General features: G+C 35.8%; 1 long non-coding RNA gene across 1 annotated transcript in view; it reads right to left on the bottom strand.

The window, feature by feature from the left end:
- The window catches only part of LOC116964934, a 99,998-nt gene that overhangs the window by 66,552 nt on the left and 9,856 nt on the right, over nucleotides 1–23,590 (bottom strand). The window contains exon 2 of the long non-coding RNA XR_004409039.2: nucleotides 5,052–5,128. This is a non-coding gene — a long non-coding RNA (uncharacterized LOC116964934). The remainder of the gene's footprint in view (nucleotides 1–5,051; nucleotides 5,129–23,590) is intronic.

Consider the following 23,590-nt stretch of genomic DNA (forward strand, 5'->3'; position numbering starts at 1 on the left):
TTTTTTGTTTTTTTTTTTTTGTTGTTGTTGTTGTTGTTGTTTTTTTGTTGTTGTTTTTTTTTTTGTTGTTTGTTTGTTTTTTTGTTTTTTTTTTGTTTTTCTGTTTTCCCATTTGAGTGCAGTTACTGCACCCTTTTTGCATAGTTACTGAGTATAGACAATAGTTTGCAGTCCTGGTTGGAGACGGATCCTGACACTGGCAACTTAACAGTCACATTGCCATCCTCAGCAGGAGCCTCTTACTGACCTGCCTCAAGGACACTTAAAATGCTATAAACAAGGAGTAAAAGTTTGGCAGATATCTCCCATAAGTATTAGAACTGTTTACAGATAATGAAATAAATTTACCCATCATGATAATATCAAACAGGAGGAGAACAAAGTGGTTTTACCAATACTAAACAGAACTTTATTACTCATAGTGCCCAAAACAAAAAAAATCATTGAGAAGTTTAACAAAATGAGTCACATTTTAGAAGCATATAATCATGAACTCTATGTTTTACAGTGTGTATGACACTCTGACTACCATAAAATCAATGCCACACATGAATGCACTTAAGGACCATTGAAACAAACATCACAACATGCTATTTCAGTTTGACTTGGTTAACTTCTCATACTTACTGAATTCAGTAGGCACATGCATATTTTACACGTTTTGATGAAAGCCTGACATCTCTCATTTAATTTCTTCTAAGCCTACAGTAATGAAATGAGCTTACTGCCAGAATTTTTCAGTCACTGAATGACTGAATTGTAATAACCATAAAAGTTTGAAAAATATTTACCAAGAGAATTTACTCAGTTATCTAACAGCTAACTGGAAATGAATACATTAATCAAATGGCTTCCTGCAAGAAGCAATTCAAGGGAAGTGGTTTTTTCCTTTTTGCACTGGGAAATGCAATATTTCCAAACACTAGAAAGAGGGTTGAATACTCTGGGCATCAACTTCAACCATTATGTATCACCACACCCCAGAATGTCAGCTGTTTGCTCTAGTTTTCCTGTTAGAGGCATTACAGGTATGTCAATTTAAAGGAGTCCATTTCATTCCTTTTCTACAATCCAAAGTACTCCATCCATTTTGAAATATTTACTCATGCATTTTTTTTGAAAGTTTTAATTTGCTCAATGGATTGACACGAGGTAAAGACGAATCACAATTTCTGACCCAGAAGACAACTCCAAAGAAATACTTAGTATAAAATACATTGTTATATTCCTCTTCCAAACATGTTACTTCTAAATGCTTTTGTTGTTCAGTAAACATCAGTCAACATTAGTTAAAAATATGAAAAAGTAATCACTCGTGAGGTTTTCCTAAGTACATGTTCAAGAGATACCAAGGCTTTCCTCAAAGCACAAGCATCAAGAAACTAAGATTAGGGACACAATTTAACAGTCTCAGTTATGTCTGCACTGCAGTGACATATTAAATATGTGAACAATGTACCACTGTGGCTACACTTTTGCCAATACTGAGTTACCTAGTTTGAAATTAATTTAAAAATGTTATCACATTCTAGTGCCCTTATGGGGTAATTTAGCTACCTGTCTAAAATGATTACATATTTTGAGGTTAAGAGGCCAGAGACTGAGCATGCAGCAATTTGACAGTCCTATTACTGCATGTCTGTCTGATCTGAATATCTTCTATGGTACGTGTGGAAAAGCACAATTCTTTGACATGTTAAAAAATAAATTTTTTGGAAGAAATGCTGACTTCATGAAAATGAATGTTTCACAGGAATGTATTAAATCTGTTGATATTTTTACAGTGAAAAAACCCACAAAATAATTCTGTTATAGTTGAAAGATTTTGTTTCAACTCCATGATTTTGATTCTTAATTGTTCTTCCTACAATAAAAATCAAGACAACCGTACAAAAAGAATTCCTTTAATGGCTATATTAATATTCTTGAAGGGGATTGTTTCCATTCTATGTGAAATTTTTGCTCTCTGTCATACACCAAGTGATAAGAGAGAGTAAAATGTACAGAATATAAGTTATGATCAGATCAAGAAAAAGTAAGTTTTTACATACAAACAATCTGTTCACTCCCTATTTGCACATAATTTGATTGCATTACAATTGGTTTATATGTTATTAGGCAGTATAGAAGCAGTTCAATCCAAAATTTACAGTGATTCACTAACTGGTGAAATTCTTAAGTAATGTATTCAAATAAACTTGTACAAAACTGAAAGGTATACAGACATATATTGAGAAGCTACAGCTTCTTATTTTAGTTAAGGCCCTTGATCTATTTGGGTCCAAACCTCTGTCCAGTTCCTCACCAGTTTCAGAGGAAATGTTTTCACTGAAAACAGGCATTTTGTCTAACTTACCTCATGCTTGGGTGTTTATTTTAAAGCTTTTTTGTTCGTTTTGTTTCCAGAATAACATTTTTGCTGGAAAGTATTTTATTTCATTTAACAAATAACACTAATGTGCAGAAAAGGTACAATTAGTGAGTACTATTATTTCATATAGGAAAAAATGAGAGTAAGTGGTTTTGAAAAATTCTGTCAGCAGGTACATTATAATTCACAAAGGTATACGGCTGTCAGTACGTTATATGTCTATTTTCTTAAGATACCTCTAAATGTATTTCTTACCAAAATAGAGAAAATATAGCTTGAGAATAATGTAACCATCTCAAAAACAGTAGCTTATTTCTATAAAAACACACATATGCACACTATTTCTCTGCTATATCTTATTTCATAAACTTACACTAACTTACAGCAACTAAATTCTCAGTGCAAAGGCTTACAATATGTGATATTTTATCAAATATTATATATAGCCATTCATGATCAAAATGATATCCTAATTCTGGGAAAAGAAGTCATTAGTATTATAATTAAATTGTCAGTCACAAAAATGGCTAACACTGTTGCTAGAAGCAACATAGCAGAATTGTACTGGTGCTTAATCAGTTCCCCCCCAGTCAAGATTTTCCATATTGACCTTCAGTGAAGGATTTAGCAGTCATTAAACCACCACATAAAATATGTCAATCCCTTCAGACCTTTTGATATGACACCAGATGAGCATTGCTTTGGAAAGCAAATGCACTGAATGTTCAGCCTCTAACCCAGCAGAACACCAATTTCTTGGTCCTCCTTGGACTTTATAATCATCTGGGGACTTCTGGCTGACAAAGTGATGGAACAAAAAATGAACCAATTCACAGTAATATAACACAACTCAAAGCTTTGTCACACAGAAATAGACCAGCACTGTAACTTCCTCCTCATTTGATCACATGCTATGACACTGTCTTTGCTACTTGACAGCTAGAAGTACAGAGAAGCAGCTTCCTTCTACTATTGCTTTACATTAAAAAGATCAGCAGGCATCAGAATTACTGTCTCTGTCCCTCAGCCCTTGGCATCAATCTGTTCGTGCACACTGAGATTGATTTTCCCCATAATTTTAGAAGGGACAGTTGGGTACATTGACAAAATGAATATGATCGTAATCATGAAGTATTACCCTGATAAGCATTTGCATTCCTGGAGTAAATGTTATCTTGCCACAAGATACATCCCGTTTTTCAGGGGTTTATAATTCAACTGTAGTATTCATGGTAGGCTAAACTTGACATAAAGATCTCTGCAGCAAAGTGTTTTATACATTTTCATAACCTATAGGAGTTTAATAAACAAAAGAGCAGATGTGTTCTTTGCAGTAGTTTATTTATCACTTAGAAATACTTGTTGTTTGAAATACCTTGTATTTATTTAGGGGCTTGAGAAAAAAAACAGCGTAAGAACAGCAGAGTTTACTGCCCTTGCAAAGCTCAAGTGCAGCTGTTGAATTACAAAGCAAGAAGGAAATCCTGGCCCATTAAGTAAATGCCAAAACTCTCACAAGAACTGGTTATTTCAAGTGATCTGAGTTATTATCAAGTACCATAGCCTCGTCTGTTCATTTGCGTATCCCTTGCCTAGTGGTTCTATGCCACACCACGACATATTTTGTATTACACAATATTTTTTTATGGAAACTTATTTTCCATAGAAATATAAAGTATAAACTGCTCTATTTTCCTGAAGTTGTCCTTGGAAAAAAACAACTTTTCAGAACAGCAACAAAAAGGAACAAAACTTTGTCTTACTATATTGATTTTAAATGCAAGTGAATACTTTTAAAATAACTTTTATCCTCCAAGCTCTGTTCGTCATGAAATGAAACAGTCCACAAATGTTTCATCTCCCTTGATTTTCAATCACATATCTTAGCCACATCTGTTTTTAAAAGGATAGTCAGATGTCTAATTCATTCCCAGTCCATAGCAATCCATCTCAAATTATTGTTTGCAGTTTTTGTCAAAGTACAGCTTAGAAAACAACAAACTTGACATGAAAACCCCCATGGGAGGCTGAAGAAAGAAGAAAGATTTAAGTATTAATATACACCACTTAATTTCAGTCCTATTTTATCATATCAGTTGTTTCCATAAATATAGGAAAATCATCCCGCTGGAAGCTATCATTGCAAATTGACTTTCTAGACATTGCTCAACTGCACACATAGCTGCATATGATCACCCGTGTCACTGCACACCAAATCTGACCATTGCTCAGAAGCAAACCAGCAACACCGACATACTGTTGAAGGAAATGTTCTTCTGCCATGTGCTGGGGGAACATGAGTGATAGCATATAGGCAATAAAGAGTTTGAAAAACAAACAAACAACTTCTTGTAGATGTTCTTTAAGTTTCTTACAATCTTTGCAGCTTTTACAGTTCCCACAATTGCTTTATGTTAAAATAATCTCACCTATCAGGTAAGGAAATAGAAAGAAAGAATGATCAATCACACCATCTATGGGAATACTTCTCATAGCTATCAAAAATGTAGACCTAATACAGTTCTTCCAGCAGATCAAAAGTCACTCTCAAAGTTAACCATTTCAAACTGTAGATTCTGTAAAAGCCTTTCATAATACCTCTGTAAGTAGTTAATAAACTGATTTCTCACAATAATTATGTAGCAGTAGAAAAAGGAAGTATTCTATAAGTGCAGCTTACCTACATTTTTCTGTCTGCAGGGAATAGCCAAGACTGGGTAGTTTGAATAAAATGTAAGAGGGCTTGTGAGATGCAATCTGTAGAAATAGAAATCAAAGATAACTTTTGAGATATTAAAAGTTATTACTAAACGTCTGCTCATTTTATAGAGATAATTAAGTCAGAAATAAACAATGCAGGGGAGTCTGCTGGGAGTCTCCAACTCCTGTTCAGTGGCTATATCAGGTACTTCAGATATCTGGCAATATACCAGCATGATTCACCTGCTGAAGATACAGTTTGAATGATTTCCCCAGAATTAATCAGTATAACTGCATGTTCTACCCAAGTCATACCACAATGTGATGTAAAAGCAACATCAGGGATTCAGAAGCACCATTGGAAAAAAAAAATTAAAAACCTGGAAAATAAGATACTACCTTGAAAGGCAGTGTTGTGCTCACAGCAAGGTGTCTGTATTTCACATGCTGTCAACTAAATAAAAATTAAAAAATTCCTTGCTACTTCACCACTCTGTTCTGTCTGATACTATTCAGGACCTTATGTCTCAGAAAGCCCAACATGTTACATGACTAACATCTATTATATACTGTTTGTTTTGTTTTCTCTACAGGAGCTTATGGATATGCCTTAGGAAAGGGTTCTTTTTTTGTTCTGTTACAGTCTTTCTGTTGGATTGCCTTTTGGCTACTTTTTGTTTCAGTTCTTCCTCTTCTTACAGTGCATTTTCCTATATCCTTTGCTGAAGGCTGGATACTGGAGTTGACGGAGTATAGTTCCAGTATTATAAGGTAACTTTAATACTGCTTGAGACATCAAAAATTCTCAATTTTCTTCATTTTCCCTTTGTTTCTAAAAATAAATGACAGCTCATATTGTGCGTAGGTTCCTGCTCATGACAGTCCAGGCTGCTAACAGATTGCTAATCTGATAACTGGTCTATTAAAAGATCTTGAGGAGACAATTTCCTCTTGCTTTCCAACTACAAGTTGGGAAACTTATTTCCCTATACTGAATCATTAATAGTATAAATTACTGCCATGGTACCTAAAAAGATAAAGTTCCTTAAATCAGTTCCATACATTCAAAAAGTACTCAGTCTGCCTTCTCATAACCACTGCCAAGGATCAGAATGTAGTGTGTTACGATACAGAGACAATATCCTTGAGTTGGGAAGTTTTCTATGTAAAAGAAGAACAAAACACATTAACATATGGTCAAAAGTAGTAAACACAAGCTAGAAAGTTGACAGATGAAAACAGTATGGCACTGGCAAATGTTCCTGTCTACCGGACATATATTTAATACTCTATTTGCTGGGTTGACAGATATAGACAGAGCAGCCTATACAGAGACAGCAGCTGCAGATATGAAAAAAATGCTAATAAATTAATTGTCTCTACTGATTTAATACTATAGGGATATTATTCTTTAATTCAGTTTGTCTTACACAGCCTATCATCAGTCCTAACAAGGCAGAAGAACTTCAAATAAACATTTCCATCAGACTTATCTTTTTTATGTAAATGTAGGGGGAAGTTACTTCCCACAAAAACATAAAGTAAGTATTCTTCCGTGTTGAAAGAAGCTACCACCCACTTCCTTCTTATGCAGCCCAGATGAGTTTGGTGATTAAGCCATCTCAGCAAGCCTAGAGAACAGTTGCATTATTATATTCTTACTTGTACTAAGACAATTTTTAGGGTCCCAGCAACAGGTTAGGTTCCTGTTGTACTAGGTACTGTAGAAAGGAGCAGACAATTCCGTTCCTGGAATTGTATAGAATTGCCAGCCTATAGGATAAACATAGGATAGCATGACATTTCTTGGAAAAATACATTAAAGTATCTCTGTTTCTACTAGCTATTATTAGACTGTTGGGGTCCCATAAACACAGTTGGCAGCACCAAGTTCCTGAGCTGTTACTGCTCCCCCTGCTCATCTGATCATGTCCTCAGAAGGGCACCAGGCATGGACTGGCTGACACTCAGTTGCAACAATGAGCTAATGGTCTCTTCTCATCTAGCTTCGGCACCAGACCAAAAGCTACATTTTTTTCTGCCTCTCTAGAAAGCATGCTACCCCATAACAGAACTGCACACCTATGCAGCAGATGCTGCTGAGGGAAGTCACTTCTCCTTCAAAAGCCATGTAGCAGCATGGGCTGAGGGTACAAGTAATCAGCCAGAGTAGTTGCAGACGCCTCTTCACCCAGAGTTTATATTTAAATTTAAAAATAAACCCCAAAATGAGAACAAAAATGATCTCAAATCCCACTTGCTTTATAAAGTCTCCTCCTAAAACAAAACCAGTGATTCAAGAACTCCTAGCTCTCTGTCTAAACATATTTTGAGAAAGGTAAGCTTACTGAGTGCTTAGAAAGTTAATTAATGCAATTAATAAAGATAACACATGCAGCTTGAATAATAAGCACTTGTAAGGTAAGCACTTCAATTAAGCAAAGGTACAGACTCACTGACTCACCCCGTGTCAAAAAAATAAAATAAAATTACATGACAGACAGTGATAAATCCAAATTCCTCATTACTCCAGTTTCTTTATTGCTCCAGTTGGTTGACACAGCACTTTAGGCTTCTAGGGCTGTGGCCAAATGTGTTTTTTGAGCATTCAGGTAATTTTTAACATGCACTAAATTAGAAAGAATTATGTTTACCCTAGCCACTATTACTTCTGTAAGAAAAATTTTTTTGTAAAACAAGTTAATTGTTGAAATGATAATATTTCTATGTGTGCTTTTGGTATTCTAAAACAAAATATACTGCACCAAGGAAGAGAAATAACATTTTTTATTAACTGCTTAAGATGACAAAATATCAAGTAAAACATAGGAAGTAAACTAATAGTCCATCAAATGATTTAATGAATAAGAAACAGACAAGACAACTAGAAACTGACAGTTACTCCACAGCAACACTTGGCCAGTAAAAAGTGAACTGGACAGAAACAAGCAACAATATTTGTGCTGAGATTCTATGTGAGGGATCATTAATCTAAGAATAAAAACTGTCTAATTCCATATCAAAGTATTTACAGACTGGAAAGGTATCCTGTGAACTGCATGACACTTTGTTCCTGTGGTTTTTGAAATTTAAAAGAAATTCAGATTAGTTACTTTTCAGACAGCTGTTCAGAGATGGAAGTACAAAATGCTACAAAAAGATAAGAAACAAGAAAGAAGGTGCTATACAGGAAAAGCAGCCAATAGTTAACAGGTCATTTTTCTATCTCTAGTCATATAAACTGATATTTTAGTTTAACTAGAGTGAATGAGATAGTATTAACGGGTAAGAGAACATATACAGCAGGGTTATCAGAGTACAAGTTTGCAGACTCTGAATACATAACTTCTCCAAAACAGGGAAACTATGTAAGACACAGAAGTTAAGAGTCTGAGATTCTGACCAAATCCCACCAAAACCAATTAAAAGCCTCACACTCTCTTTCATGAATTCTGTCAAAACTAACTCTAATTTAATTAAAGGAGCATTTTTTTTAAATGCATACTTCAGAGTTAAGCTGTCATAGGAGAATAGAATTCAAGAGCACAACAGAAAATAAAGAAGACTGCCTAAAGCATGTAGCATTTCACATCTGGTTAGTTTACCATCCTGTGACTGATGACACACATTGGACTGTAAGCAATGAACTGAATTTTGTCAAACAAAATGAGTCCACAGGAGAATTTGAGCAAAGACCTTAAGAACCAAGAGCATAAAGTATCTTGTCAGATAAAGCTGTGATACGTAAGAAACAGAGCAGTAATGTTCACAGAAAGGTAATCTTATTGGAACAAAACAAACAACCTCAGAGCACAAACACCACCATGTATACACCAAATCCATTGCTGGATTCACACTACTATTTTAGTTTGGCTCAGAAATGCACTTCTGAAGGAAAAACTCCTGGTTATTGCAAGCTAGCATGCTCTGGTGAGCACTGCAGTGTGCTGGATTTCTTTTGCAGAAAACTAAATGGGAAGACAAGCCTAGAGGAATACACACCGCAGCTAACACACGTGCAGTTCATGACACAGATGAGATCTAGGTCAAGGTAAGATCCTCCAACATGTATAAAGTTACATGGGTTCTCACACCACCTGTTTTGTTTTCTAGAGCCAGTGCTATCAAACCATGTCACATGTTACATTAACCATGGCCTACATATAACATAAGTATGCATATAAATTGTGTCTGCAGGATCTTACCCTTACTTCTTCATCCTGCTACACGTTGGGATCTGTTGAGTCAGTAGTAAAAAACCCCAATCCTTCAACCAGAGTTCAGTTTGTTTAGCAGAAAGAATATAACTAGAAATGCAACAAAAAAATCTGGAAAGAACTTCAAAGGAAGTCTGAAAAGTGCACATTTGTCCCTTGCATTTCTTCCTTCAGTGGAGTTCAGTCATGGAAGACACCTATACTGCAGCAGCTGAGAGCTGTTTAGAGACAGGGGTTTGGAGTAGTAACACTAAGTTACAATACCCAGACCTTACTTTTGCCTGAAAGCTGGAACTGATATTATTTGAAAAAATTTTCTTGCCATTGGCTACCGATTCAAAAAAATTTAGGTCCCTATCCCACAGGAAGCATTAGAACCGCTTTAAAACCCCTTAGGCTTTCATATGAGATTTAAACCAAAATAAAACTAAACAAAAACACATCTTAAAGCTAAGCCCAACATGAACTGTAATATTAATAAATAAACTCTCAATCTGAAACAATTGAAAGACTCTAACTGCATGTAATATCTGAGAAGATTAAACACATGTATCCAAGTCAGTCTCTTCTTTCATTCCGTTTCTCAGTTTAGGAACTGGGCAGCTAATTCTTAATACTAGTACAGATGTTTTATAGCTAAAAGCTGTTTCCCTTGGCCTACATTAAATGGCATTTACTTGAGAAAGTCAATAAGGTATACCCAGGGAAAACTCAAGTATGAAAGATTTCTTATAGTGGAAAACACTCAGATATCACCGACACTAATGTGCCTCCTTACTGACTGTTTTAACCCAAAGGCCAACGGATGAATGAACCATGAAACGTTTAACTATGGTGTTTCTTTGAAACTTAGATACTTCCCAGAGTTAGCCCTGTATTACTCTATTGGAATCAACAGTATGTGAAATAGAAAATGGCTTAGTCGCTCTAAAGTGGCAAAAGGAAAGATTTCATTTTTGCCTTTTCTTTGGTACTTAATTCCTGTAAGAAACAAGAGCACGAGTTGATGCTATCTTAAGCCATACTTGCCTACTTTACACTAGAAATTAACTCAGGTAAATGGAGAATATAGAAAAAACACCACTGAGTTCAAATATACTTTATTCCAGAAATACTTATTTTTCCTTTTCATTTGCTGTTAGACACACTGAATTAAGTTTAGAGACTGCAGACACCTTTTATAACATACTACAAAACTACAAATTAGATGCAACTCTCAGAAACATCATATTACTTCAATTCATTCCTTAATAAAGTTGTCATTTTATGCACTATAGTCTCAGTAGTACTGATCCTTGGAAGTTTGTTGCTGCTCAGACCTCTTGCTACATTTTCTAATTTTTTCTTACCCTGACTAGAAATTAGAGCAACAGACTTGAAAATAAAATTAGAAAAGGTGGAGAGTGTGGTGTAAATTATTTCTAGATTAGTAGCTTGCAGGTAGCCACAGATATTTCAAAGGGCATCTGATGAGAAGGGTGTCCAAATACAGCAAATCCCTAGTACATTGCACATCTTTGGGAAGAAAAAAGAAAAAAGTAGCTGAAATAGCTAAAAGTAGCTGAAGTCTATTATAAATTATCTGATGGTAAGGGCATGCCCTTTGACATTATGTAGACCTCAAATTTATCTGCAATTTCACCATTCCTTAAGAAAAGGGATAAAGGAGCTCACATTTCAGAACACCACATCATGTTTCCTCTTTGAGATGGTTGGATACTGCATAACAGTGCTTATAAACAATAACATCTCTAAGTTTTGCTCTGGCAGCTTGCCTCAAAAGGAGTTGGTGAGATGCAGTCCCAGCTCTGTGGCAATCCATTAGGCTTGTTGCTGCAACTCCCAGCAGCCCAAGAGCTTGCAAAGGAAGTTTTTCTTGGGTTTCCTCAAAGGCATTATTTTGAAAATGTCCTTCTCTGAATAACTTCTCAATCACGACTCTTTAATTTTGGGAGAGAGGGGGCTTCAGCTTTATTCAAGTATTGCTATCCACCTTCTCTCATATAAAACATGCTTATATTTAACTGTTAGTGCTCCATACTGCATTAGCTCTTCTTCTCCAAAAACTTTGAGGCCACAGGAGAAAAATATAATCTTCAGGTACAACTTAAGCTAGCAAAATGCCACAGCTATTGTTGGACAATACAGCAGATACATTTTTGTGAGCACTTAAAATACTCTCTATACTTGTGAAAAATCAGCATCAATTCCCAAGGAAATTTTGAATAGAACAATAACACGCAACACTGAATATTGTTCACACTAAATTGCTCAGACATATTAACCTAGAGGTGACAGGAGGTACTTTGCTGCATATTGCAGGCATCTTGCAATAGCGACTCTACTGTCTAATCACTGGTATATCATAACGATAAATTTCTGAAGGGTGCTTGAGTTGCTTCTGCCCTTCAAAACATATGCTTGGAAATGCTATAAAGATTTGCAGTTAATCTATACCAAAGGCATTATGAAACCTGTACGTAAGTCTTTAGGGATGAGTGTTTAGGTAACACTCTTAAGTTGGTTTGTATTTCAAGTCTATTTTATGTCCTGATGCTCTCTATAGAAACAATCTAGCTGATAGAATCAATGAAAAGAGGTACAAAATTGCTGATGACACAATGCTAAGCAGCAGTTCAAATAATTTAAGATGACACAGGAATGATTATGAGGGACTTCGCCATTGAAAATTACTAAGTGTTTGTTGGCATGCAGCATAGATGGCTGCAAAATTAGCTGAGGCATTTGAAATAGCAGTTGAAGGACACAGATTTTGGACAAAGTCCAGTTAAAAAGAAAGCTAACTTTTAACAATAATTGACTATTACTGAGGAGCCATGTAGGCTAATAATCTTTTTCAGTATGAAAAAAAAATAAAAATTGAATAAGGTATGTGACTTTCAGAAGTTTTATTACTTTATTCAAAGGCATAGATAAAATATTAAGGATAAAATACTCCAATGGAGGAAAAGTAAAAGAAAGAAACTAATCAATGATTGGAAATATATTAATGATTTGTTGTTTTTTTTAATTAGGGCTGTGAGAAATGGTAAATCTAATGCATAGCAACATTTCTAGGAGCACAGCCTTACTGCAAGTCCAGTACATTTTTTTTTTTTTTAGTGCCATGATCACTTTAGAAAACATTAACCATAGAAATTAGAATCTCTTATATAGACAAAGGGCAATGAGTACCACAGGACTGATCTTTGCCTTTGTTTACTCACTGGTATCTAGACTAGATCTAACATAATGAGACAACAAAATAAAAGCCTTGATATAGTTTTGATTTTCTGATTAGAAGTACAATTTACTTCTCTAGAAACTAAGATTTAATGGGCTGATTCACCTTGTATGAACATAATTGCAAAAAGCAAAGTTTTAGCAATGGAAATCAAAAGTAGCCCTGAGGATTTCTACCCAAGTATTTGCTTTCTTGGGAAATTAAGCTTTTCCATTTATATACAGACTGACTTGTTGGTCACCCTTCTGAAGAGGCTTCTTGTCCCAACTGGCAAGTAATCACTAATGAGTTGTGTCCAAACACTGTTAGTCTCTGGAATATAAACCACCAGTACAGCTATTCCTCAAAAATATCCAAAATCCTGAACTCAGTCAAATGCACAATAGTACTTTCAAAATCTATATGGTGACCTGTAATAGATATCAATTAAAAAAATCATTTTGGAAGCTGCTTTTTGAATGCCACCTTTTCTGCACCAAGAAAAGAATACTATCATTTGAGATGCTAGTAAGTTACATTATGAATTTGGATTATTTCTTCAAAGAAATTGCTATAACAGACTATGAGTATGTGCCTTTTTTAGCTGGATGGTTTCTGAGGAGCATATGCTCTATGGCAAGTCAAACACCAAAATTCCCATGAGACTCTGTCTTGTAGAACAGCTATGATGAAGTTAAAGGCAATGCTAGAGCCAAGAATATTTTGAGGGTTGATGAATATGAACATCTATCAGATGTCTAATTGACTCTTTTAGCTCAGAGATTCATCCTGACAAGTCTAAACACGTTCTCAACCTGCTCGTAACCCTGTAGCTTGAATTTGCTAGTAAAAGCTCACTAAGGAATACATCACCTATCATCACACAACCCATCTTTTCTAAGAGGAGCCCAGAAACATGCTGTTGAGTACTTTGAAGTGCTCCCTTTCCTATTCCTGCCCAGGGGTTAAGCCTGGTCCTTCTATGGGGCTGACATAGGATTTTCTTTCTTCAATATTTACATAAAATGCCATCAAGTTATTTGTGACCAGTTAGTGCATATGGAAAATTCAGTCCTTTTGATGGCCTAACATTACATGGTAAGAGCATTTCATTCATTTATGGTTCTCTTCATGACACAACATAATGCATTGTGGCTTACCCAATGGGTAGCAGAATCAGTTTGTCAACACATACATTTATTTGACTTTTAAACAAACTAGATTTCCCTATGGTTAATCAAGGCCAGCCATACATATTACCACTGTGGCAAACATCTCTGAAAGAGAGATGGGGCAGAGGAAGACACTGAAGGAAACCCTTTCCAATTCCTTTCCATCATAACTTGACTTAAGTTCTGTTTGTATAAACACTGAAAAGGGCATAATCTCAGAAAACATCTGCTAGGTTAGATACCTCAAAACTAGCAAATTTAATCCAACCTGAAACATGGTATTGCAGCCAAAAGTCACCAAAACTTAAAATCAAAGACTGGCACATACCACATTTTAAAATTAAAAACAACAATTCCTGAGGACAAGAACAAGATTATAGCCAAGTTTCCAATTTTTATAAAAAGCTAAAACTCTAAGTAGACATCAAAAAAGTAATAACAATATGAGATTGCCATCTGGCTCTCCTTATTTAGAAATTAATAAGCGTAACAGGATGGGCAGCCAAAAAGGAGCAATAGGTGATAGACTTCTGCCTTCAATATGTCTTACAGTAACACTACTTGGGAAGGTTAATCAAAATTATTTGAGACAAAGTAATGCAACAGTACAGGACACAGCTGAAGTATCCCACTCCTACATCCTGCCAGCTCCTGGAGAAAGACCACAGGGCTGCAGTAGCAGACATCCGCAAAGAGTGCTTTGAGTTAGCACTGAAATAATCACCTTCAATAGATTAATAAATGGGGAAAAGAATGTTTCTTCTGCCTCTTAAAGATGCAAAATGAAAACTGTCCCCATGTGGATTTGCTAAGACTATACAACCATAGTTTATATATATACTTATATTCTAATAGCTTGGAATAGGTTCACCTCCTCTAAGTATACAATAGAAAATAAAAAATAGAAAATTGTCCTATCCCAACCACAGTGGGGAACATTTGACATCAGGAAGTACTGAAGCATTCCTTCGTAACACCTGGGAAAATTGCTCTGAGGTTTATTAAGTACTTTCTCCTAACTCTGAACATCCACATAATCCACGTAAATGTCTGGCTGGACAATATATGGGACTAGCCTTATTTGATTCAGGAATCTTGCAGCTGCAGATCCAAATTTTCTTGCACTTCACATTGTCACAAAATTCCTATTAAAGCATTGTTATGCAGAAATGACTCAAATTTAGGTTCTTTTTTGCTAATTGGAATGACCCATGCCAGTAGGCCTGAACAGTAGAGGCACAGGCTTTCCTCATGAACCTGGCAACCCAGTACCCATTTTGGCCAATTATTCAACATTGTAACATACAGAAATCCCTTTAAACAAAGACACACATGCTACCAACTGAATAGTTCGTAAATACCTACTAGTCTCCAGTAAGGAACTCCGAGGGTTGGCCCTGAAAAAAAGTTAGCAGCATTAACCCAAACCCTGTACTCTTACTAAGCCTTTTCTAGACACTTTTGCTTCCCTTCTTCCTCCACAGCTCCTTCTTGACCTTAAGGCACACCTACTGCCTCTCCAATCAATATTACACTTGGCTCCTCAACTAAATTCAGTCACCTGTTTCAGGCACACAATCTTTCCATTCATACACTACTCTTATGTAGCCTTAGAGCAAAATACACTAACATCCTGGAAGCCCTACACCAGAGACAGTACAGTCTCTTTACCACTCAGTTTATATAACTTTCTCAACCTCAGATCCCTTTTATCTGCATGAAAGTAATTATTCACTTTCTTTTCTTGTTTAAGCCTGATGGAATTCAGGTGAAACATCTGACTTGAAGAACAGACTTCTTGTATAGCCATTCTCACAGCACCTGGACAGATATCACCTTCTCTTCTCAGACTTTACATATTGTGATCTATCTGATCACAAATGTTTAAGCACCTTCTGATGCTCATACGAATCACAAAGCCTTGCCAAAGCAGATGTAATTATCAATACAGATTCTTTCATCAATAGCAACAGCTATAAAAGCAAATTTTGACAATTTAGGCTATCTGTCATCCTTTTGTGAAATGATTCTGGTTTCCAAAAGAACTGGATTTTAATATATACATGTTTGAACTATCTTTGGTAATCCTTATACTGCAACCACATATGAAGATCTCTGTGGACATCTGTTTTGTTTCACTCATCTGCCATGTTTTCAAGGGGATGCTGCAAGATGGGATTTATTCTTTCTGTCTCTCAAAGTCTGCACTACCTTAACATGTTCATTAACATAGATACCCCTATAATATAATAATTTCATTGAAGGGAGGTTTTACATAGTAAGTTTTAAAAATTAATTTTTTTAGCTGTATATGAACTTACAGATAAAAATAAAAGAATATCAAGCAGAACAAATTATGTTCAGTCTACTTATAAAATATTCTGGTTTCTTCATTCTTGTAATAGGAGAGGAAGAAATAAAGGAAAAATAAAATGCCAATAGTGTCCATCTTAAAACTTAAGTAATCTCAAACGAAAGCACTGTTTAGCATCAAAGAAGACAGATTTGGATACACACATTCTGAAACAGCAATGACCTAAAAGTACATGTGCTCCTTAGCATGCTAATTACTCTAATTCTGAGTAGTGATACAGTTCTGCTTAATTGTTCTGCTTGCACAGTGCATACACTCCATAGTTAAAACCCCCAAAAAAACATCAGAAAGAGAATTCTAATTATATGTTTCATTAACTTTCAGAAAAATAGTATGCACTACTGACTTTCAGGTGCCATAATAAATGCTGCTGGGCGCTTTTTTTTTTTTCCCCCGAAGTAATTTATTCTCTTTCAATAAGTCCCTCTCCAGTTGGAGAAAAAACATGTTTAGGAAGAGTGGAAGGCAGGTATATTTATTTTAGACAATTGCTGGAGAATGGCAAATAGATAGTCCATACATTTTAGTTAAATAACTCTACTCACTTAATATGAACAAACTTTATGTGAATGTCAGAACATCTGCTAGAGGAGATGTTGTTCAAAACAGCTTTTGCAAGTCCAAGGAAAAATACAGGATGGGGTTTTTTTTTTTAGTGCTTTTTTAAAGACTTCTCACAGTTGGCAGTTTGACCCTTAATATCTACCTCTTGATAATGTATTGACTCTGTTTTAATTCAATTTTAAAATGCTTTCAAGGAGTTATATGCATATATTTTTGGAACATATTACAGAAATTTATTAAATAAACAACTAAAAAAGTAGATTTACCTTTTTCAGCCACATAAACTCAGTACAAACCAGATAATTTTGCTCCCTACTGCCTCTGAGAAATGTTAGGCATCAGGAAAATGGAGCTCTTTTCACAAGCATCCATTAAGGACCGTCTCAGGTTTTCCTCTTTTCCACACGCACCACACCTTCTCCCTTCCTCTAAATAAATTAACTTTATGATAATTTTGTTCCTGGCTCCTATTTTTGACTTGATGAAGCTGGCTTTCTAATCAGGAAAAGTAAGTTTAAAAGTCAAGTGCAATCAGGGATTATTAGGCAAGAAATGATTATGATACGTATTTAAAGATAACAACTAATGCCATACTAGTATAAAAAGCAAACACGCTTTAAACTTAAAACAAATGGCTTCCACTATCATCCTTTGTTTTGATTTACCACACAAATAACCTAAAGATGGGTTGATATGCTCCTATCTTACCCTAATCTTAGAATAGGAAACATTTTTGAGAGAGAGATTTAACCACAGAAAAGCTTCATGAAATCTGACATTGCAATTTCTTTTTGACAGCCTGCACGGAAAGCAAAGACTGGACAGAACTAGCAACTTAGCTACCTAGTGTGTAAGTACTTTGGTTGATGCAAAGTGAAGCATCTCTGCACCCAAATCTTGCTCCTATTCTGCACCCAAGTTTTTAAATTTCATTCAAATCCATCTCGTTTCGATTGTTTTTCTAAATATGATCAGGAAGCAATAGGATATGAATCTGTGGGAATTGTACGTTCAGTATCTTTAGCCCTCTTCCACCCTAGAGACTGAACACTCTACTTATAGTTCATTTCCCATGATATACTACAGGATTTTAGCCATAAAAGAACATAAATACGTCATGGGACATGTACTCTAGATGCACAGATGGCTCCTCAAGGAAAACCTGGACCTCACAAGACCTGGAAGTACAAGTTTTATCAGGTGCTTCCAGGAGGCTTACAGAAAGCAATGAAATGAAATTAATATGAGAATTATGAGAACATTATTATATTCTCCAGTGAAATAGAGAATTCCACTGAAATGGAACCATACCACAGAAGTTCACCTGCAAAAAAACCCCACAACCACATATAAAAACATGTCAATGGAGGAAGAGGACTCACTGAAAAATGTTCACGTCATCATTACTTAGAGATTGTTTAAAGCTTCCATCTAAAAATTTGCAAAGAATGAGCTCCACCACTAGGACATCAATAAAAGTAAAAGATGATAAAAATTTGCCTGTTGCAGGGATTTGTGAAGTCACATTGCTTTCATACAGATTGTGTTAAATTGTGCGACAGAGTTCAATTCCCATCTTCTCCATAGGTGCTGACTGCATGTGAACTTCTGACAAATAAGTTGACAAAATGACAGCATTTCAGAGTATTTAAAGAATGATTTGTATGTCCTTTTAGATCTTTCAGTATTCAATTTAGTAGCTCTAAGTCCCAGGACAAAGCACCTAGATTGCCCAGACATTGTACCATGACAGGTGAAAGAAGTGATTGTTTATGTGCTGCATGAACAATATACATGATCTCACAAATGCAGAAAAAAGTGCTCTGTTTAGATATCACTTTAGAGCATATAAATATGAATTTCTAGTTTTCTTGTTTTTCCCCTTCTCTTCTAGGGAAAGATGAGCAGTGAGGTCACCTGCATGGATGCCATCTGCTGCCAGCCATGGCACTGCTGGCTGCAGCTCTGCACCTTCCAGCCCCACAGATCGCCCAGTAAAGCATCAACCTTTGACTTGGGTACCACCAGCAGCCCTGGGGCATCGGCCGGCAGCTCTGCAACACGCAATACAAGGGCGCCCGCTCGCAAGGAGCTCTTCACCACTTGGAAGAGAGCGAGCAGTGGAATCTTTCTTATGTGCATAGAGAGGAAAATTTGTGTTTGTGAATGCAAGTACTCAGACGTAAAGGGTTGCCTCCATGCACTATCACCTGGAACTCAGAAGTTAGGTTATTCTGCATTTCTACATTCACTTTGGGCATATTTCCATTAAGTATACTTTTGATAAACCCCCCACAAGGATACAATTAATTAGTATTTGTTTTTAGAAAGAGTTATTATTCTAAGTGTTAACATGTAGTAAAAAATGTAAAGATACAGAAGATTTATCAGTACGTTAACTGGCATGGCTCATTGGTTTATATCAGCAGCAATACCTATTTGCAACTCCAGCAGCACAGACTCTGTAAAAAACTGCAAAAGTCAAAATTTTCTACTTGGAACAAATAAAACATAATTAAACAATTTGTTAAATGTCTTCTGTGCATACATAATAATTAAATCTAATGTTTAAAGAACTTTCCTGTTCTATTGCTGAATCAGTTTGTATGCCTCAGGACAGTAAGTGTGTCGTGAGTTTCCAAAATTTCAGGCTAAATGTAGGATCTTTGAAAATGATTTTTTAATTGTCTTTTAAAGTTTCAGATGCTCATGTTAAAATATTTTGTCTAGAGAAATTACAAAAAAATGAATGGAAGAATACTGATCATTATTTCCAGTACAGTTAAAATTTATACCTGTATTATACTAGACAGATAATTAACAACCAATGTCATCTCAAGACAGTGCTACAAACTTACATTAATGGATAATTTTGAAACTGAGTAATTGCATTTGTTATGGGCCCTTCAGGGAATTAGTATGTGAAGTTCATCCTCCTCGTTTTAATTACAGATATAACACAAGTAAATTAAGCCAAGACAATATTCTCAGAAGTCAGTTTCCTATATGCCAATGTCTGCTTGGATTTTTCAAATAATAATTTATGCATACCAAGGAACATTTAGGTTTGGGGTTTTTTGTTGTTGCTGAGTTGTTTTTTTTTTTTTTTTTTTTTAAATCTAGTCTTTTGCTGCACAAATTTACAAGGATTAACATTTATTTAAAATAATCTTATACTCTATTCTCATTCTACATTTGTCTAATTTTTTTCAAATCTTTCTCTCTCCTATTAATTTCAGTATTTCTGCAACATATCTATTTCCTTTAAGCACTGGGGCATCTTGCAAACTGAGGAATACATATCTCCTTGGTGCCACTCATATTTTATGCCATTACTATATATTGGTGATATTGAAATTTATGATGCTACCTTATACTCCATGATTTATTTTATATGTGGTCCTAAGACAATATAAACCAAAGGCAATTGCCACGGTTCCATGGCAAAAACAGAGACTTGAGGATTTAATTATGCCAAAAATTTGGATATAAACAGGAAAGATGAAGCATTGACCTCTGTGGCCTGCATCAGTTTTAGCAGCACAAGGGTTTGGTAAAGCCAAGATTCATGTGTAGATTTTCTTGTAAGGGCCTCAGGGATTTTATTTGGATGCCTACTGAAGTCTAACACAAAGAACATAGAAAAAATTCCTCTTACCAGGTTTTGCCTCCTTACTGTTGGACTCTGGGATTTTTGATGATTTAACAAAGCTGTTACTATTGAGTAGGGGGTAGGAATGAAGTAAAGGGACAAGAGTTTGAGTTACCAAGCTTGTCTGCTGCACAGTCCAGCACTTTCAGTTATGATTTGCTGAACACCATTTATTTTAAACTTTCAGCATATACCTGCAGCTGCTTATCCTCCATCCAGGACAACTTTTCTTGATCTGGTCCACTATAACACAATTTAAATTAATAACCTTCCTATCAAGGCCTTTCCTTGTACCTGTCCTATCCTCAGAGGTGTTACTACCTACGATTTTAATAGGGTCCAAGAAGTAGCCTTCCACCAGCACTGAAGCAGCAAGATGCTGCCATTGCTGCCTTGGTGTCTTACCCTCACCAGACAAATTAGCAGCAACATCCCACAACAAACAGCCTCATTTTAAGATTTCTGTGGCTGAGAGCCCTAAGTTCAATTATTCAGTCTCATCCACCTCAATCAATCTTTAGTGAGTACCAGGTAAATGATGGATCATCCAGGAGAAGGAGATGAGTGATACTGTGATGCTGTCTGAGCACTACAAGCAAAGTAAATTACATCCCATGCACAGTGCACACTAAGCACTTCCAGGAACCAGGGAGTTCCTACAACTGCATATCGTGATTCCTATAATATAGGAAGTAAAATGCAATACAGCCTCTCACTTACTACATGCTGACTTCACCAGCTAGACTGATGAACTTCATAAAATAAGGGAATTTTTATTCACTTCCCCCTTTTGTTCAGTTTTAGAGCCTGCAGCAAGCTGGAATTGGCTTGAAAATTCACCTAACTTCTTCCACTGCTTCTCCCCACAAAGTGTTGCAGCCAAGCATAATACTTCATTTGTACTCAAAACCTAATGAGAAAAATTATTTAAAAAGTAGATGAGACATTTCTTTTAAATAGTATCATAACAAGCCAGATGATACATTCAGCTGCTGCTCATGCATGGCAACAGTGAATTAGGATAAGATACAGATTTGTTAATGAACATTTAATTACCTTGGGACTGAAGGTGTCTTGGGTTTTATGCTGTAATATTTCTAAGGCTGTGCCCATTAAATGCAAATAAGTAGGAAAGAAGTCTTGATAGATACAGCAGGAAAAATGATGCATGTTTTATGTTCTTATTAAATTTCAGTATTATTTGAGGCCTGACCCTTTCTCTCTCTGGTTCCATGGCTGAGAAGCTATTTGGTTGCTTAATTTTCAGCCTGATTGTTTCCCGAGAACCACAGTTCAGCAGCTTCTTCCACATGCTGAGTCGTCATACAGAGCCATCCCCAGGCTCTCCACTCCACACTGCCTTTGAGCCATCTTCTATGTGCGTGATTTTTTTTAATTTCACATTAAGGAAAACAAAGAAAAAAAAAAAAGCTCCTGACCGCTACCCTGCTCTTTTAGAGGGGGACTAGCTGGCTGAGATTAAAAGGAGTTAAATAGCTTGACAAAGGCACCTAGCAACTCATGTGTCTTCCAGCTACCTGGAACAATCCTACCCATTAATGAAAACTAGTTTTTCACCTTTGGTTCTGAAGGAAGAGAAAGGAAACAAAAGCAGTTTTAATATAAACTTTTTTCATCCTGTCTTTCTGAGGAAGGGAGATATGACTGAAGAGAGAACACCTCCTTGACCAGCTGAGCTGCCACAATGAAGGTAGCACTCTCAAAATCGTTCTTAATTAATAAGCATATGAACTGAGGGATGATTTCAAGGCTGAGAGTCACTATTGAAACAGTGACTGACTGTAAACCAACAGAACTAGTTCCTCAGATGTTATAAAATCACAGTAACACCAGCTGGTACTCAGTGAGTCCTTGTGGAATTAAATTGCCTGTCTGAAAAAGGGAAAACTGCACTCTTCTGTCCACTACTGAAATGCTCATTTCTCATAATAACCTTAAAAAGAATGCATTACATTTTTAACCTCCTATTCCTCAGTTGTGTTGAGAACTTTTCTCTAAACTATAAATGTAGTGACATTTCCTAGTTGGCTTATCCTTAAGAGTATTTTATTCTTCTCAAAAATACACTGAGATGAACACACTGGAGAAAACTGATAATCTAACATCAGCCAAATTTTGACAGCTGGAATCAATGATGGGAAGTTCCTCAGAGCATGAGATGAAAAAGCATTCATTTTTCTTTTCACATTAGACAAAACCCCTTCAATGGTATCAAATAGGAATAAAATCTTAGAAAACCTCACTGACAGGTAGGAAGGATGACCAGTGTTACAAGTTCTTGGAGTTCATTACAGTAAATTCTGACTGCAACAGCTAAAGCTTTTCTAAGGACACCCTGTTCATATCTTAAGACGTTTGACAGTGACAGATTAAAATCATGGTCATGCAAAGATCTGTTCACAGAATCAAACATTTTGTCCAGCTAGTCACAACTATCATAATAGTTTCCTCTCAATCCTCTCTGCAGAAGAAACACAAGAATATTTGAGTCCCCATTTTGAACAAGAAGATAATGCCATTCTCTGAAAAGCCCTTTAAGGACCTCTTTCACTTGGTTATTTTCAAACTTATTTAGTCATTATCAATGCATGGTTACTAAAACCTACTTGACATTTCTGAAAGGTGGTTTTTTTTCCTCCAAATTAATAGCAGAATGGAAGTTGATAGCACTCCTTCTTAGACAAACTTTGAGATACAAGGCTCTGGAATATAAGAAATAAAACTGACTGTTCTATTAAATATGTTAATAAATAATATGTTATGTCTGGAGTTGCATGAGTTGATCCATGAGTTGCTCCTTACCGTAGTCAAAGTAAATAATATTTTATGATGCTGTGCAAATGAAAAAGGTAATATGGTTTTATTTATCATTAATAAATCCACTAACACTGTTATTTTCAGGCAAATGAATGTTCATGCTCTAGATCATAATTCCTGTTCTTAGGATAGTATCTATTCTACAAAGAGGAACGTTGTATTGAAACTTAGCAGCCATACTTGTAGTATAGTGTCTGTCACCTTTAAAGGTGACAGATTGTATACATATTATCTTATATATCTTTTATATGTAAGTATATACAATATAGACAGGTATAAAAGAAGAGAGTATATACATGTATCTTGCAAGATTCTTCAGTCTGTTCACTCTTTCTCATTATTGCAGCTGTTTCAGTGCTAGATGAAGTATAACTAGATTTTCTTCCAACCATATGCCTTAACACTGTATGCTTTTCCACCATGGCTTCATCCCTCTCTAGTGGTTTACATTCTTTAGGGGACAGAATGCTCCCAGATCA

The sequence above is a fragment of the Tyto alba genome, unplaced genomic scaffold (assembly GCF_018691265.1).
Source record: "Tyto alba isolate M040663 unplaced genomic scaffold, T.alba_DEE_v4.0 Super-Scaffold_17, whole genome shotgun sequence".
NCBI classification, from domain to species: domain Eukaryota; kingdom Metazoa; phylum Chordata; class Aves; order Strigiformes; family Tytonidae; genus Tyto; species Tyto alba.